This window comes from Euleptes europaea, chromosome 8 (assembly GCF_029931775.1).
Source record: "Euleptes europaea isolate rEulEur1 chromosome 8, rEulEur1.hap1, whole genome shotgun sequence".
NCBI classification, from domain to species: Eukaryota; Metazoa; Chordata; class Lepidosauria; order Squamata; family Sphaerodactylidae; genus Euleptes; species Euleptes europaea.
In genome coordinates this window covers 65,071,588-65,077,839 of record NC_079319.1, presented here as the reverse complement: position 1 = coordinate 65,077,839, position 6,252 = coordinate 65,071,588, and positions in this window count along the sequence as shown.

Sequence of the window (6,252 nt, the reverse complement as noted above, 5' to 3'; positions counted from 1 at the left end):
CCGACTTCTGTCAGGATTGAACTCAGGTCATGCGCTTTTGACTGCAGTACTGCAGCTTACAACTTTGCGCCACGGGGCTCTGTGCCATCTGCAATTTGGATTGTGGGTTCACATAAGAAGGCTGGCAAGCAGGTATTGCTTGAAGGCTTTCTGCTGCATTTGACAACCTGGTTTTATGATTAAAAGTCACCTGAAGGCTGAATGGACCTGACAAGTCTATTTTAAAAAGAGAGAGAGAGTTGGGGGTGGGAAAGGACAACTGCTGATGGATGTTAAATTGTTTTAAAAGAGTTTGAAAAGATCTATTGGCTGTGTTACAGGTACAGCTGGAAACTTCAAAGTGCCCGTTTTATAGCCACGGGCCCTTAGTTCATTGCCGATAGACATCACTCACCAATTCCATCAATATCAAATTAGGTGCCTTGCATTTAATACGATCACTTAAAACGCTATGATTAGGGTGGCTGGCTTTGGTGAAGAGTGCAAATGGAAACAGGGAAGGAAAGAGCATGGAGAGGTTAGCAAAGATCCTATCATGGGGGGGTGGAGTGGTTTGTAATAATGTTTCAGCCTCCAGGGCTTCTCAGGATAGAATAGTAGAGCCTTTGTCTCCTGCCTCTCCTTTCCATTCCTCCTGCCAGTCTAAAGAAAGCTCTATTATGCATCATCATGGGCAGCATTTTTAATCTTCCAGAGCTTTTTGTCACCTCATGTCTTACAGACACCTGTGACAGCCCAGACCCCTGCAGCCTCCCAAAGGGGATCTTTGTCTAGGCTACACAGAGTTTGCAAGCATAATGCTCCTTCCAGTCTCTTACCATCTCTATAGCAAAGGAAATCCATCACCGTTTGTAGAAGGGGAAAAATTTTAATGGGGGAAAAAAATCTTTGTCTCTTTGTTGTACGTTGAGATGCTGCACCACACGTTCCTCTCACAAACATATTATTTTTGCTTTAATGTCTGGACCATCTTCTGCTGTTTAGATGAGAAAACACCTGAATGTAATTTAGCACTACACAAGGTAGATGGCAAAATATTCCACATGGAAGTATACATATTGGCATATCTAAGAAGCAAATTGAATAAGCAGCTACATCACATAAATAAGGAAGATCACCATCTTTCTAATTTAGCCTTTTCCCCTCTCCTTTGTAATAGAAAAAGAAGAGTTGGTTTTTATACCCCACTTTTCTCTACCTTTAAGGAGTCTCAAAGCGGCTTACAATCTCCTTCCCTTCCTCTCCCCACAACAGACACCTTGTGAGGTAGGTGGGGCTGAGAGAGTTCTGAGTAGGGTTGCCATGTCCCTCTTCACTACCGGTGGGAGGTTTTGGGGGCAGAGCCTGAGGAAGGCGGGGTTTGGGGAGGGACTTCAATGGCATAGAGTCCAGTTGCCAAAGCGGGCATTTTCTCCAGGTGAACTGATCTCTATTGGATGGAGATTAGGTGTAATAGCAGATCTCCAGCTATTACCTGGAGGCTGGCAAACTAGTTCTAAGAGAACTGTGACTGGCCCAACATCACCCAGCAGGCTTCATGTAGAGGAGAGGGGAAACAAACCCAGTCACCAGATTAGAGTTTGCCGCTCATGTGCAGCAGTGGGGTTATCAAACCTGGTTCTCCAGATTAGAGTCCGCAGCTCTTAACTACTACACCACTTGGATAAGGTAAATGGAAAGCACTTCATATCAATGAAATGATAAGAGTCATCCACAGTGCAATTCTGCCCTGACCTGGATGGCCCAGGTGAGGCCGATCTCATCAGATCTGGGAAGCTAAGCAGCATCGGCTCTGGTTAGTACTCAGATGGGAGACCATCAGGAAGTCCACGGTTGCTATGCAGAGGAAGGCAATGCCAAGCCACCCCTGAATGTCTCTTGTCTTAAAAATCCTATGGGGTCAACATAAACTTGACGGCACTTTCCGTCAGCCCAGTAAAATTCTAAGCCTGTTGACTTCAATGGATTTAAATAGGTATAACTCTTCTTAAGATTGCATTGGTAAATACCTCCACAAGGAGAACAGTTTGGAAGATGATTGGAAGACATGATCACATCCTCCTGCTGATGCCAAGAAGGTGAGGTCCTGTCAAATACCTGGAAGGGAGGAGTGTCAGGGAACTCTTTTGAGAAGAAGGGCACAGAAAATCTGTGACCAACAAAGTTTTTTTAACATCCATGCAGCTCTATGTATGAGCATAAATGCCCCTGGTGTAAGCAAATGGGTTGCCAATCTCCCGGACTGGTCATGGTAACCCCGACAGATGCATGACACCACCTTTCCAAACATGACGGCCAGTCCGAATTGCCACTGAAAGGGCTCCTATCCCGTCCCGTGAAACAGGAAGCCAAGGAACCACGGCCAGGTCAACCCCTCCTGTGAACCAGAGGGAATCCATTTTCCTGTGGGCCCGTTCCAGCAGAAGCCATCTCGCAGGGAATTGTCAAGCATGTAATCGTCACCAATCCCCCCCTCTCCCCGCATCATCTGCATGATTGATGGCCCATCGGAAAACATCAAGATAGCAGTAACAGAGGATCGCTCCCCCAGCTATGCAAAGCGACCCGCCCCGGACCCAGTTGTACGCGTCTTTGTTCCAGCTCGTTAATCCCATCTACGAACGACTCCCAGTCCTCCCGGAATTGCACAAATCAGTAGGAGTAGAATAGTTTGTCTCAATTGCCATTTTGCCCCACCCCGGCAGCTGACCATTACTATTATTGTCACCTTTTGTTTCACAATGGGAACCACGAAGGGGTAATCTCATTACCCCGCCCCCAGGAAAAAGGTATAACTGGGGTCTCCGTAGTCCATACCTTACCTTAAGTCTTCCCCTTGCATAGTTGCTGTCACTCTGCTGGTTTGGGTTTTGCGCCGCCTGACCACGCTCCCCTCCCACTTCGCTGGTCGAGTCCCGGGAATCCCTCTTCTTCTCCCCGCTTTCTCAATACCTTAGCCCACGGAACCCCTGACGTCTCCACTTCTGGACCAGGTGCAGTATTACCCATCTTCAGAGGGCCTGTCACATTGGCAAATGTCTCTATACTACTCTCTTTAATTCCTAGGCTCTCTGTGTTGTTGTGTACACGTTATTTGAGTGTCTGTGTACATATGAGTAATAAGTAAAATCCTTGAAACTAAAACCATTGACTCCGCTTATTCTTTGAATCACGGTTTGGACTCCCATAGACACAGGTTAGATCCTGCAGGTTATGTCCAGTGCCGGTTATTGAATGCTAATTCCCCCATATCATAATTCTTAACCGAGCATTTTGGCTAACACTGGTGTGTTCCCTGCTTGACATTTATGTGGCAGCTGGTGGTATGCTGAATATTTTTGTGAGCCACTATGCTTGTGCTGTTTGCAATATTATCATTCACAATAGTCCAGAAAGATTTGCATACATTGCACAAGGGTGTTTTTATGCTTCAGGTTTCTTTTTTTTTTCTTTTTTCTTTTTTTTTGCATTTCTTGATGGTAATTCAAATGGGAAACCTAGATAAGCACATTCATTTCATTTGAAATTTTTAATCCTACACAATGTTCTCAAAAGAGACAAAAAGTGCTGTGTGCCACTTTTAAGGACACCACAATTTGCCACTTTGGTTTGTTTCAATCATGTTAAATCAGGGTGGATTTGATTTAAATCAAATCAATTTAAATCACGATTTAAATCACTAGCCAGTATGACTAGATTTTCATGATTTAAATTATTCGTCAGTAAGACTATATTTAAATTATAGTTTTCTGCATAAACAGCACTTCTCATGATGTTGTTTCATTCGGGCCACTGGGCTTCGCATTTCTTTGTTGCCGTTTTTGCATTTTGCACACAGGCTTGCTTTACCCATAGGGAGAGAAACTTCATTAAAATATTCCCAAACTGGGTCTCTTTTACAGCCTGCTGCCATTATAGGTTTTCTCCTCCAGGGAGAGAATAATATGATAAACCTCAGGCTATGCACACAAAGATCCCAAGACTTGTGGAGAATTCTGCTCAAAAGGTTTCACTATAATTTTTACTGCTTGCCCCTCCCTCCTCACACCTAGCTCCTTGTGCAGATCTATTCCACTCCAACGAATCGTCTATTCATAGAACTTCTTGAAACTTAGCATTTATGAGGCAAGGGGTTAATTCTGTGTACATAGATTTGCAAAGGAGCAGTGGGTTTAAGGTCTTTTTCTCAAGTCTGTATGATTATTTTGTAACATTTTTGCTGTGAAGAAGAGGCATGTTATCTCTGCAGACACAAACTCAGTTTTGAGAACTGCAAAAGCAAGCATCTGTGATAATATCTTCTAGATAGAAAAACTGCCCCAAATAATATTACAGAAACCTCTGGAAGAGCATGACCTTGTGAATGGGTTAATGGAATTGATGTACCAAAAAAATGTAAACATTGCATCAATATGCAGCCTCATGGTACATAATTAAAAACTAATCCTTACTTCATGATGAAATAACTTTTGGACTATAATGTATCTTAAATAGAAAACTATTTTTAGACAGATGTTTCCTCCAAAACCATTTTATTTAAAAATTCAATTTAAATTTTAAAAATCCATTTTAAAAAAATATTTGATTTTTATCCACCCCGTGTTTGTTAAACGTCTATTGTCCAAAGATGTCTCCAATTCCTGCTGCATTTGCCCCTGGCCAAAAGCCAAACAACTCGCTTCTAATGAACCTGTAGCCATTCATATTTGTTAAGGTTGCTATGATAATTAATTAAGATGCACCTCCTCTGATAAAATTAGTCTCCATCTTTGCTAATATATGCTGTTCTTTACTTCTCTTCGCTTTACCCATATTCTGATTAGTGCTCCAGTAGGATTCATATTGCATCCGGCTTTTGTATTTTCTAAGTGAGAGCAGGTGTGGTGTAATGGTTAAGAGCAGCAGTACTCTAATCCAGAGAACCGGGTTCGATTCCGCACTTCTCCACATGAAGCCTACTACCTGATCTTGGGCCAGTCACAGTTCCCTTAGAACTCTCTCAGCCCACACAGAGCCAGGCAACGGCAAACCACCTCTGAAAATCTCTTCCCTTGAAAACCCCACGGGGGGTCGCCATAAATCTGAGGCAACTGGAAAGCACTTTATACCCACACAGACACAAGTGAGAGCAGCCATTGTGTCTTCATGCCAGGAGCCTTTGGCCTACCTCAGATCTTGTTTGCACCACGAAGGGCTTAATTCAATTAAGCCTGCGTAGCATTTCCACCGGCCTGTGGATCTTAGCAACCTGCAGATTGATGAGAAGCGTTTCTTACCCTCCCCTCTCTTTTTTTGTTTAACATCCAGCCTGAAGAGCTCCAAAACTGACACTAATTTCACTAATCTGTGAAACTTTGGGCTGAGCTGACCCTAATAAAAAGGTATCAGACTTCTGGCAGGAAGGAAGGAAGAGAAATAGGGAAGGAAGGAAGGAAGGGGGGAAAGAAAGAAAGAAAGAAAGAAAGAAAGAAAGAAAGAAAGAAAGAAAGAAAGAAAGAAAGAAAGAAAGAAAGAAAGAAAGAAAGAAAGAAAGAAATTGGGAGGGAAGGAAGGAGGGAAGGAAGGAAGGGGGAGAGAGAGAGAGAGAGAGAGAGAGAGAGAGAGAGAGAGAAAGAAAGAAAGAAAAATAGGGAAGGAAGGAAGGAAGGAAGGGGGAGGAAGGAAAGGGGTAAGGGAAATAGGGAAGGGAGAGAGAAAGAGAGAAAGAAAGAGAGAAAGAAAGAGAAATAGGGGAGGAAGGGGAAGGAAGGAAGGAAGGAAGGAAGGAAGGAAGGAAGGAAGGAAGGAAGGAAAGAAAGAAAGAAAGAAAGAAAGAAAGAAAGAAAGAAAGAAAGAAAGAAAGAAAGAAAGAGGGCAGTAGAAAGAATATAGCAAATGAGAAAAATGAAATCTGCGCTTGTGCAATAATATTTTGCAGTCATTTAAACCAGGCCAGTATTCTTGGCGTTCAAGGGCAAAACCGTACAGCGAACGCTGAATTTGGCAAGCATGTGGGGCTCGCCTCTTCAAAAGTGTCCATCAACCATCCAAACCACCACCACCACCACCCACGCCAGCGTCCCCTTTCTCCCCTCGCTTCTTTCTCCCCAAGGGCTTTCTTCGCGCCTCCGAAAGTTTGTCGGGTGGGGGGCGGAGGAGGGAGGAGGAGAGGGGGGGCCCCCCTGCCGCCTAGTAACTGTCCGGGCAGCGGGAGGCGGCGGACCAAAGGCGGCCCGACGTGGCTCCGTCCCCAGAGGCAGCGCTCCCCAGCCC